Here is a 12,485-nt window from a genome sequence, read left to right as displayed (position 1 = left end):
CAAGTGATCTGACCCCAAGGGCAACATTTAGACAGCTGGAGGTGAGTAATAAGAACGTATACATCAACTATTGGCGGATTGAGTTCGAAGGTCAGAGAAAGATCCAGCTCAGCTGGTAGAGCACGGCGCTTGTAACGCCAAGGTAGTGGGTTCGATCCCCGGGACCACCCATACACAAAAATGTATGCACGTATGACTGTAAGTCGCTTTGGATAAAAGCGTCTGCTAAATGGCTTATTATATTATTATTATTATAAAGATGGAATGCTACCGAACATTGGAAAGAGACTTCACTTTAGCTGATTACTTAACCCATGTAAAAGATCCCAAACAAAGAAAAACCTTAACCAACCTTAACCATTCAATAATAGTGGAAAAAACCTTCATAACACACAACTCCATTAAATATGGCAACCTAGGCCAGTTAGTCATTGACATGTAGGTCTGCAGGCTTAGACTGGGTTAAGTCTCCAGATGGTTCTCTGTAAAAAACAAGCAATTACTAAATGTTTTGTTCTGTTCTCACAGACATAATCTCCTGATATTAGAGGAAGATTAAGGATATCATTAAGGAAGTGGAATAATTAAATCCCTCCATGGCAAGGGTCAGCAGTTGGCATAGGGAAAAGGTCAAGGACCTATCCTAAGTGGAACACAATACATGAGAGAAGGGAACTGGGGAAGCCAATAGTTTTGTTTTTCTTCCCTAACTAATTACTTCCAGAGGGTTCGGTATGCATGCACGCACACACGCACACAGGCGCACACACACACACAAACAAACACACACACACACACACACACACACACACACACACACACACACACACACACACACACACACACACACACACACACACACACACACACACTCATACTAAGCACAGATCTCTCAGTTGGCCAAAAGTCCATGCTGGCCTCAATGTTTCGTGCTGGACTCAAAGACGCACACCTGCATGAGCACACACACATGCACACGCGCGCACACAAACACACACACTTCTCCCCTGTCATTCCAGGGCAGGCCAACTTCTAAGCAATTAACTCCTCTCTCAAATGCAAACTGAGTGCTGAAGAAAAAGAGAGAGAGAGTGTTAGAGAGAGTTAGAGAGAGTTAGCGAGAGAGCGAGCGAGTTCGAGAGAGAGAGAGAGAGAGTTAGAGAGTCTGAGAGTTAGAGAGAGGGCTTTGGAAGCTCTGCCTGGCCTCCTCTGAACTCCGCCACAGCATCACAGCAAAGTCATTACCAGTAAGTCATTACCTAGTCATTACCAGTTAGTCATTACTGAGTCATTACCAGTTAGTCATTACAGAGTCATTACCGGTTAGTCATTACCTAGTCATTACCGGTTAGTCATTACCTAGTCATTACCGGTTAGTCATTACCTAGTCATTACCGGTTAGTCATTACCTAGTCATTATCGGTTAGTCATTACTGGTTAGTCTAGTTAGTCATTACCGGCTAGTCATTACTAGTTAGTCTAGTTAGTCATTACCGTTTAGTCATTACAGAGTCATTACCCCTTAGTAATTACAGAGTCATTACCCATTAGTAATTACAGAGTCATTAACCATTAGTCATTACAGAGTCATTACCCATTAGTCATTACAGAGTCATTACCCATTGGTAATTACAGAGTCATTACCCATCAGTCATTGCAGAGTCATTACCAGTTAGTCATTACCGAGTCCGTACCAGTTAGTCATTACCTAGTCATTACTTGTTAGTCATTACAGAGTTATTACCGGTTAGTCATTACCAAGCCCCTCACCGCCTCACCAGAGACACTGCTTACCTCTGGCCAGCTCTTCCAACTCCAGCCATTGTTTAGACTTCAGCTGACTTCACTTTCTTTTCAGGAATAGTATTTAAACTGAAGGGAAGTTGGACGTGACCAGCTATATTAAACAATACAACTGCACGATTTCAGCAAGCCATACTGAAGAGAGGCATTGTTAATGTTGAGGGGTGGATTTGTTTGAGATCTGTCTGAAAGCTCAGCTAACCGCAAAGCATAAACATATCCCTGAGAGCAGCAACATGAAGGATTAGTTTAATGTGATGTCCTGGTGGCTACGGGGCAGGCTGAGACATGCAGACATTACAGAGAGCACAACCAGCAGAACACTGAGCCTGTCATCATTCTAACAAACATTGATTCTACAAACTCCAGCAGTTTGTGGAATGACATATACACAGCCTGACATATGATACAGGCATTTAATGCGGTGACAGTATACTAGTATACTAAAAAATGACAAATATACTGTATACCCTCCTTCATGTGAAGAGAAATGCAAACTGCAATGCAGACTGGGAGAATCATGCAAACACTTGAATTTCACTATGAGCTAAAATGTAAATGTAAGCTCAACGTCCCTCTCCTGCGTTGTGTACTATAAAGGAGAGTAAGGTGCTCTCCTTCAGCTCCATACGGGTGGTACAGTAAAGAACAATACTAGTCCATATTCTTTTCAGATCACCAACATCCGCCCTGAGGTGTTGGAAGACAGGGTCAGGCACAGTGCAGAGCCTCTGGAGCGGTTTCTGGGTTAAGTGCCTTGCTCAAGGGCACAATGGCAGTACCAGTATCAGTGCCTACCCTGGTTGGTACAGTTGGCGTGTGTCTCGTCGCTGTAGTCTCCACAGTCGTTGTCCCCATCACAGGTCCAGTACTCAGGGATGCAGCGGCCGCTGTTACACTTAAACTGAACACTGGAGCAGGAGTGGCTGCAACCTGCCTCATCACTGTTGTCACCACAGTCGTTGTCTGAACACACACATGAGAGAGACAGAGCGAGAGAGAGAGAGAGAGAGAGAGAGAGAGAGAGAGAGAGAGAGAGAGGCAGGCAGAGAAGGCAGGTGCACTCACACACACACAAATGCACGCAGAGACGCACAGAGACACACACACACAGGTAACATTTATTAAGAACTTTCATGAATAACCCATTATAAATGCTTATAAATGCTTAATACATTCGTATACAGGTTATAAATGCTTAGGAATTGTAATGCTTATAATGCTTGAAGGAGATTAATGCTCACCATTATCACAGCGCCAGTTGACGTTGATGCAGCGTCCGTTGGCACAGGTGAACTGGGTGAGGGGGAAACAGGTGGGGTAGGCTGGGGGAGGAGGAGAGAGGGAACCTTTCAAAATGGCATCCTAGAAACACCATCATGGGCAACAAACTGACCTCTCTTGGCCCACTTGAAACGAAGTAGTGGGACTGTCTAAAACCCCAAACTAACCAAACTGTTGGTTGGCTAAAGCATAAATAAACTAACCAAACTGTTGGTTGGCTAAAGCATAAATAAATCTGATGACCAGGCTTCAGGTATAGTGAGTTGAGTTTCCAATGTTAAACTACCCAGCAAAATATAGGATGCTACAGAGGTTATGTGTGATGAGAAAAGGACCCACCACAGGAGGCCGGCTCGTCAGAACGGTCCCCACAGTCATCATCCAGGTCACATGTCCAGGAAGTGGGGATGCAGCGCCCACTGGCACACGCATACTGGTTGGGCGGGCACGTACGAGCTTGAAAGGGGTGGAGGATAATAGCATAATAGAGAGATGGGAAAGGTGTGTGTGTGTATATGTGTGTGTGTGTGTGTGTGCGAGTGTGTGTGCAGTGTTGGGGAGTAGTTAATTACATGTAGTTCAACTAATAATGTAACTACATTTTACAGTAGCTTGGTGGTAGTTAAACTAGGTATTGTTTTCAGTAATTAATTACTTTTGTACCATGTAGCGGTGTAGCTAACTACTGGAACAACGTACTACTTTTTTGTGCAAAAATAACAGAAAATATGGGTGAAGTAGACCTGCCTAATGCTGACCTGAAACATAGTTTTTTTGTTTAAGAGGCTAAATTACACATTCTGTTAAGATCTGACTCCAGAGTGATCTGTTCTTGCAATTTGTAGTCTATGACATTTCAGATTTAGATATGATAATTGATCACGAAGCAGTTTGCATGTAGTGAACTACCTTTTCAATGTAATTTTAGTTAAGTAAACTGTATGTTTCTTAAGAGCAGCTTTAATGTATCTTAGCGGTCTAAGGCACTGCATCTCAGTGCTTGAGGCGTCACTACAGACCCCCTGGTTCAATTCCAGGCTGTATCACAACCGGCCGTGATTGGGAGTCCCATAGGGCGGCGCACAATTGGCCCAGCGTCGTCCGGGTTTGGCCGGTGTAGGCCGTCATTGTAAATAAGAATTTGTTCTTAACTGACTTGCCTAGTTAAATAAAGGTAAAATACATTTTCATAAACTGGTTTCAGAGTAGCTTCCCCAACACTGTGTGTGTCTAGTGTATGTAGTGTGTGGGTGTGTAGGTGTAGTGTCTCTGTGCGTGTGTGTGTGTGTGTGTGTGTGTGTGTGTGTGTGTGTGTGTGTGTGTGTGTGTGTGTGTGTGTGTGTACCTGAGCAGGTAGTATTAGACTCATCCTCATCATTTCCACAGTCATTGTCCCCGTCACAGAGCCAGCGAAGGGGGATACAGCGGTTGTTCTGGCACTTGAACCGGTCCGATGGACACGTGTGCTGGTCTGGAGGAGAGAAAAGACAGACAGTAGAAATAGAACATTAGAATTAGAATGTAAGATCAATAGAATTAGAACATTAGAATTAGAATTCAATATCAATAGATTTAGAACATTAAAATTAGAATGTAAGATCAATAGAATTAGAACATGTTTATACAGTATCTCTACGAGAGGGACTGTGTCACAGAGTCTCCTATAACTGGCCTAATATAAGGGGATTTACATTAACTGTAAGTTCATAAAGCTGACATTACACATCTATAAGCACATTATGCTTTAGGATGCTGGAGCTTCTGCTGCTCCGACTGCTCTGTCATGCACTGGAAGTCCTCTGTGTATACTTTCATGTATACACAGAGGAATTCTAGTGTTACTAATTGTCGCATGAAGAGAGGAACTATGGGCCTATTTAACACTCAATTTATATTTAATATTCAATTGATGCATGTTTCAAAAAGAGGCAGTATAAGTGCTGGATCAGCTTTAAACGAAGCTCATGCTCTGCTGCTGCTCCCACTCAGCTCAGGATTATCAACTGTGCGTCTCATGCATTGTTGTTGTTGTTGTTGTTGTTGTTGTTGTGTGTGTGTTGCTCAGTAACCATGGCGACGGAGTGGCGGTGTGACACTACTCACGGCAGAGCTCGGGCGCCTCGTCGCTGTTGTCCAAACAGTCGTTGTCACCGTCACACTTCCATCGCTCCTGGATACAGCGGTTGTTCTTACAGGCAAACTCTCCGGGCTGACACTGAGGAGGAGGGATGTAGGTGGGGTTGGCTGGGGAGAGAGAGAGAGAGAGAGAGAGAGAGAGAGAGAGAGAGAGAGAGAGAGAGAGAGAGAGAGAGAGAGAGAGAGAGGAGAAGACTGTTACTGTAGCAGAGCAACGTCTCTCAATCTCAGCTGTTCATATACAGGATGCATTTATCTACTTATGAGGGCTATTAGAACGTATTCAGCTGACCACTCACCAGCTTAAACATTGCCATTCCATCCTGAATCCCAGATCAAGTCATCTTTTAAACTATTCTAATTGAGACCATCCCAATGCATACCTTTACAGGTGACATTGTCGCCATCCAGAATCTGGTCGTCAGCACAGCCACAGGACCTGCCGTCAGGGATAGCTAGACACAGACTGCTGCAGCCACCGTTTTTCACACGACACAGGTTGGTGCCTTTAGAAACACAAACAGAAGACAGGCAGACAGGACCGTTAGCATTGTTACCAAGCTAATTTCATTAAAGTATTAATTTATTCATGCATTCATTCATTCACATCTAGTCTAGCTAAATCACTGACATATTATAACCTTTTATGACATTTTGTGACATAAGAAGTTTTGGCATGTGTTATGATGACACTTTATGACTTGCTTGTTCAATGTATTATATAGTGTTACCTTGTGTTAACCATATAGTGTTCGCTAGTGTTACCTAGTGTTACCCATATAGTGTTAGCTAGTGTTACCCATATAGTGTTAGCTAGTATTACCCATATAGTGTTAGCTAGTGTTACCCATATAGTGTTAGCTAGTATTACCCATATAGTGTTAGCTAGTATTACCCATATAGTGTTAGCTAGTATTACCCATATAGTGTTAGCTAGTATTACCCATATAGTGTTAGCTAGTATTACCCATATAGTGTTAGCTAGTATTACCCATATAGTGTTAGCTAGTATTACCCATATAGTGTTAGCTAGTCTTCCCTAGTGTTACCCATATAGTGTTAGCTAGTATTACCCATATAGTGTTAGCTAGTATTACCCTTATAGTGTTAGCTAGTATTACCCATATAGTGTTAGCTAGTATTACCCATATAGTGTTAGCTAGTATTACCCATATAGTGTTAGCTAGTGTTACCCATATAGTGTTAGCTAGTATTACACAAATAGTGTTAGCTAGTGTTACCCATATAGTGTTAGCTAGTATTACCCATATAGTGTTAGCTAGTGTTACCCATATAGTGTTAGCTAGTACTACCCATATAGTGTTAGCTAGTGTTACCCATATAGTGTTAGCTAGTATTACCCATATAGTGTTAGCTAGTATTACACATATAGTGTTAGCTAGTATTACCCATATAGTGTTAGCTAGTATTACCCATATAGTGTTAGCTAGTGTTACCCATATAGTGTTAGCTAGTACTACCCATATAGTGTTAGCTAGTGTTATCCATATAGTGTTAGCTAGTATTACCCATATAGTGTTAGCTAGTACTACCCATATAGTGTTAGCTAGTGTTACCCATATAGTGTTAGCTAGTATTACCCATATAGTGTTAGCTAGTTTTACCCATATAGTATTACCTATTGTTACCCATATAGCGTTAGCTAGTGTTACCCATATAGTGTTAGCTAGTATTACCCATATAGTGTTACCTAGTGTTACCCATATAGTGTTAGCTAGTGTTACCTAGTATTACCCATATAGTGTTAGCTAGTGTTACCCATATAGTGTTAGCTAGTATTACCCATATAGTGTTACCTAGTGTTACCCATATAGTGTTAGCTAGTGTTACCTAGTATTACCCATATAGTGTTAGCTAGTGTTACCCATATAGTGTTAGCTAGTATTACCCATATAGTGTTACCTAGTGTTACCCATATAGTGTTAGCTAGTGTTACCTAGTATTACCCATATAGTGTTAGCTAGTATTACCCATATAGTGTTACCTTGTGTTACCCATATAGTGTTAGCTAGTGTTACCTAGTATTACCCATATAGTGTTAGCTAGTATTACACAAATAGTGTTAGCTAGTGTTACCCATATAGTGTTAGCTAGTATTACCCATATAGTGTTAGCTAGTGTTACCCATATAGTGTTAGCTAGTACTACCCATATAGTGTTAGCTAGTGTTACCCATATAGTGTTAGCTAGTATTACCCATATAGTGTTAGCTAGTATTACACATATAGTGTTAGCTAGTATTACCCATATAGTGTTAGCTAGTATTACCCATATAGTGTTAGCTAGTGTTACCCATATAGTGTTAGCTAGTACTACCCATATAGTGTTAGCTAGTGTTATCCATATAGTGTTAGCTAGTATTACCCATATAGTGTTAGCTAGTACTACCCATATAGTGTTAGCTAGTGTTACCCATATAGTGTTAGCTAGTATTACCCATATAGTGTTAGCTAGTTTTACCCATATAGTATTACCTATTGTTACCCATATAGCGTTAGCTAGTGTTACCCATATAGTGTTAGCTAGTATTACCCATATAGTGTTACCTAGTGTTACCCATATAGTGTTAGCTAGTGTTACCTAGTATTACCCATATAGTGTTAGCTAGTGTTACCCATATAGTGTTAGCTAGTATTACCCATATAGTGTTACCTAGTGTTACCCATATAGTGTTAGCTAGTGTTACCTAGTATTACCCATATAGTGTTAGCTAGTGTTACCCATATAGTGTTAGCTAGTATTACCCATATAGTGTTACCTAGTGTTACCCATATAGTGTTAGCTAGTGTTACCTAGTATTACCCATATAGTGTTAGCTAGTATTACCCATATAGTGTTACCTTGTGTTACCCATATAGTGTTAGCTAGTGTTACCTAGTATTACCCATATAGTGTTAGCTAGTATTACCCATATAGTGTTAGCTAGTGTTACCCATATAGTGTTAGCTAGTATTACCCATATAGTGTTAGCTAGTATTACCCATATAGTGTTAGCTAGTGTTACCCATATAGTGTTCGCTAGTGTTACCCATATAGTGTTAGCTAGTGTTACCCATATAGTGTTAGCTAGTGTTACCTAGTGTTACCCATATAGTGTTCGCTAGTGTTACCTAGTGTTACCCATATAGTGTTAGCTAGTATTACCTAGTGTTACCCATATAGTGTTAGCTAGTATTACCCATATAGTGTTAGCTAGTATTACCCATATAGTGTTAGCTAGTGTTACCTAGTGTTACCCATATAGTGTTCGCTAGTGTTACCCATATAGTGTTAGCTAGTGTTACCCATATAGTGTTAGCTAGTAGTACCTAGTGTTACCCATATAGTGTTAGCTAGTGTTACCTAGTGTTACCCATATAGTGTTCGCTAGTGTTACCCATATAGTGTTAGCTAGTGTTACCCATATAGTGTTAGCTAGTATTACCCATATAGTGTTAGCTAGTATTACCCATATAGTGTTAGCTAGTATTACCTAGTGTTACCCATATAGTGTTAGCTAGTGTTACCCATATAGTGTTAGCTAGTATTACCCATATAGTGTTAGCTAGTATTACCTAGGGTTTTTTTTTTTTTTGGGGGGGGGGGAATGGATCAGCTTAATATTGCAGATAGATTGTATCTTCTATCAATGTAATTGTCTGCATCACTTCCAATCCCCCATGTTTTTTGGTATTTTTTATATATATACTCCCCTTTATTACTTTTCAACCCCACCATCCTTTCCCTACTTGGAGTAAATTAGTGAACAACAATGCCCAGGCCCAGGTATTACCTAGTGTTACCCATATAGTGTTAGTTAGTGTCACCTAGTGTTACCCATATAGTGTTAGTTAGTGTCACCTAGTGTTACCCATATAGTGTTAGTTAGTGTCACCTAGTGTTACCCATATAGTGTTAGTTAGTGTCACCTAGTGTTACCCATATAGTGTTAGTTAGTGTCACCTAGTGTTACCCATATAGTGTTAGCTAGTGTTACCTAGCTAGTGTTACCCATATAGTGTTAGCTAGTATTACCTAGTGTTACCCATTTAGTGTTAGCTATTGTTAGCTAGTGTTACCCATATAGTGTTAGCTAGTATTACCCATATAGTGTTACCTAGTGTTACCCATATAGTGTTAGCTAGTGTTACCTAGTATTACCCATATAGTGTTAGCTAGTGTTACCCATATAGTGTTAGCTAGTATTACCCATATAGTGTTACCTAGTGTTACCCATATAGTGTTAGCTAGTGTTACCTAGTATTACCCATATAGTGTTAGCTAGTATTACCCATATAGTGTTACCTTGTGTTACCCATATAGTGTTAGCTAGTGTTACCTAGTATTACCCATATAGTGTTAGCTAGTATTACCCTTATAGTGTTAGCTAGTATTACCTAGTATTACCCATATAGTGTTAGCTAGTATTACCCATATAGTGTTAGCTAGTGTTACCCATATAGTGTTAGCTAGTATTACCCATATAGTGTTAGCTAGTATTACCCATATAGTGTTAGCTAGTGTTACCCATATAGTGTTCGCTAGTGTTACCCATATAGTGTTAGCTAGTGTTACCCATATAGTGTTAGCTAGTGTTACCTAGTGTTACCCATATAGTGTTCGCTAGTGTTACCTAGTGTTACCCATATAGTGTTAGCTAGTATTACCTAGTGTTACCCATATAGTGTTAGCTAGTATTACCCATATAGTGTTAGCTAGTATTACCCATATAGTGTTAGCTAGTGTTACCTAGTGTTACCCATATAGTGTTCGCTAGTGTTACCCATATAGTGTTAGCTAGTGTTACCCATATAGTGTTAGCTAGTAGTACCTAGTGTTACCCATATAGTGTTAGCTAGTGTTACCTAGTGTTACCCATATAGTGTTCGCTAGTGTTACCCATATAGTGTTAGCTAGTGTTACCCATATAGTGTTAGCTAGTATTACCCATATAGTGTTAGCTAGTATTACCCATATAGTGTTAGCTAGTATTACCTAGTGTTACCCATATAGTGTTAGCTAGTGTTACCCATATAGTGTTAGCTAGTATTACCCATATAGTGTTAGCTAGTATTACCTAGGGTTTTTTTTTTTTTTTGGGGGGGGGGGGGGGGGGATGGATCAGCTTAATATTGCAGATAGATTGTATCTTCTATCAATGTAAGTGTCTGCATCACTTCCAATCCCCCATGTTTTTTGGTATTTTTTATATATATACTCCCCTTTATTACTTTTCAACCCCACCATCCTTTCCCTACTTGGAGTAAATTAGTGAACAACAATGCCCAGGCCCAGGTATTACCTAGTGTTACCCATATAGTGTTAGTTAGTGTCACCTAGTGTTACCCATATAGTGTTAGTTAGTGTCACCTAGTGTTACCCATATAGTGTTAGTTAGTGTCACCTAGTGTTACCCATATAGTGTTAGTTAGTGTCACCTAGTGTTACCCATATAGTGTTAGCTAGTGTTACCTAGCTAGTGTTACCCATATAGTGTTAGCTAGTATTACCTAGTGTTACCCATTTAGTGTTAGCTATTGTTATCTAGTGTTACCTATATAGTGTTAGCTAGTATTACCTACAGTGCATTCAGAAAATATTCAGACCCCTTGACTTTTTCCACATTTTGTTATGTTACAGCCTTCTTCTAAAATGGATTCAATAAAAAACTTTCTTCATCAATCTACACACAATACCCCATAATGACAAAGCGAAAACAGGTTTTTCTAATTTTTTGCAAATGTATTAAAAATAAAAAACAGAAATACCTTATTTACATAAGTATTCAGACCCTTCGATATGAGACTCGAAATTGAGCTCAGGTGCATCCTGTTTCCATTGATCATCCTTGAGATGTTTCTACAACTAGATTGGAGTCCACCTGTGGTAAATTCAATTGATTGGACATGATTTGGAAAGGCACACACCTGTCTATATAAGGTCCCACAGTTGACAGTGCATGTCAGAGCAAAAACCAAGCCATGAGGTCGAAGGAATTGTCCGTAGAGCTCCGAGACAGGATTGTGTTGAGGCACAGATCTGGGGAAGGGTACCAAAAAATGTCTGCATCATTGAAGTGGCCAGTAGCCTCTATCATTCTTAAATGGAAGAAGTTTGGAACCACCAAGACTCTTCCTAGAGCTGGCCGCCCGGTCAAACTGAGCAATCGGGGGAAGGGCTTTGGTCAGGGAGGTGACCAAGAACCCAATGGTCACTCTGACAGAGCTCCAGAGTTCCTCTGTGGAGATGGGAGAACCTTCCAGAAGGACAACTATCTCCGCAGCACTCCACCAATCAGGCCTTTATGGTAGAGTGGCCAGACGGAAGCAACTCCTCAGTAAAAGGCACATGACAGCCCGCTTGGAGTTTGCCAAAAGGCACCTAAAGGACTCAGACCATGAGAAACAAGATTCTCTGGTCTGATGAAACCAAGATTGAACACTTTGGCCTGAATGCCAAGCGTCACGTCTGGAGGAAACCTGGCACCATCCCTACAGTGAAGCATTCTGGTGGCAGCATCATGCTGTGGGGATGTTTTTCAGCGGCAGGGACTGGGAGACTAGTCAGGATCGAGGGAAAGATGAACGGAGCAAAGTACAGAGAGATCCTCGATGAAAACCTGCTCCAAAGCGCTCAGGACCTCAGACTGGGGTGAACGTTCACCTTCCAATAGGACAACGACCCTACGCAAACAGCCAAGACAACGCAGAAGTGGTTTCGGGACAAGTCTCAGAATGTCCTTGAGTGACCCAGCCAGAGCCCAGACTTGAACCCGATCGAACATCTCTGGAGAGACCTGAAAATAACTGTGCAGCGACGCTCCCCAAGAGCTTGAGAGGATCTGCAGAGACGAATGGGAGAAACTCCCCAAATACATACTCGAGGCTGTAATCGCTGTCAAAGGTAATTCAACAAAGTACTGAGTAAAAGGTCTGAATACTTATGTAAATGTGACATTTCCGTTTTTTCTTTTTAATAAATGTGCAATTTTTTTCAAACATGTTTTGGTTTTGTCATTATGGGGTATCGTTTGCAGATTGATGACGGGGGGAAAAAACAATTTAATCCATTTTAGAATAAGGCTGTAACGTAACAAAATGTGGAAAAAGTCAAGGGGTCTGAATTCATTCCGAATGCACTGTATATAGTGTTACCCATGTAGTGTTACCTAGTGTTACCCATATAATGTTACCCATATAGTGCTACCTAGTGTTACCCATGCAGTGTTACCTAGTGTTACCCATGTAGTGTTACCTAGTGTT

The 12,485-nt window shown here is 40.8% G+C and overlaps 1 pseudogene across 1 annotated transcript in view; it reads right to left on the bottom strand.

Moving 5' to 3' along the window:
* LOC311148154 (low-density lipoprotein receptor-related protein 1-like) overlaps positions 1-12,485 on the bottom strand; it is a 186,430-nt pseudogene that overhangs the window by 56,585 nt on the left and 117,360 nt on the right. The window contains exons 16-21 of the transcript in view: positions 5,607-5,729; positions 5,191-5,331; positions 4,433-4,558; positions 3,427-3,543; positions 3,048-3,128; positions 2,602-2,769 (exon numbers count right to left, since the gene is read on the bottom strand). The product of the transcript in view is annotated as a low-density lipoprotein receptor-related protein 1-like (transcript). The remainder of the gene's footprint in view (positions 1-2,601; positions 2,770-3,047; positions 3,129-3,426; positions 3,544-4,432; positions 4,559-5,190; positions 5,332-5,606; positions 5,730-12,485) is intronic.

The sequence above is a fragment of the Coregonus lavaretus genome, assembly GCF_964263955.1.
Source record: "Coregonus lavaretus genome assembly, chromosome: 20".
NCBI lineage: Eukaryota > Metazoa > Chordata > Actinopteri > Salmoniformes > Salmonidae > Coregonus > Coregonus lavaretus.
This window is presented reverse-complemented; position numbering and strand designations above follow the sequence as displayed.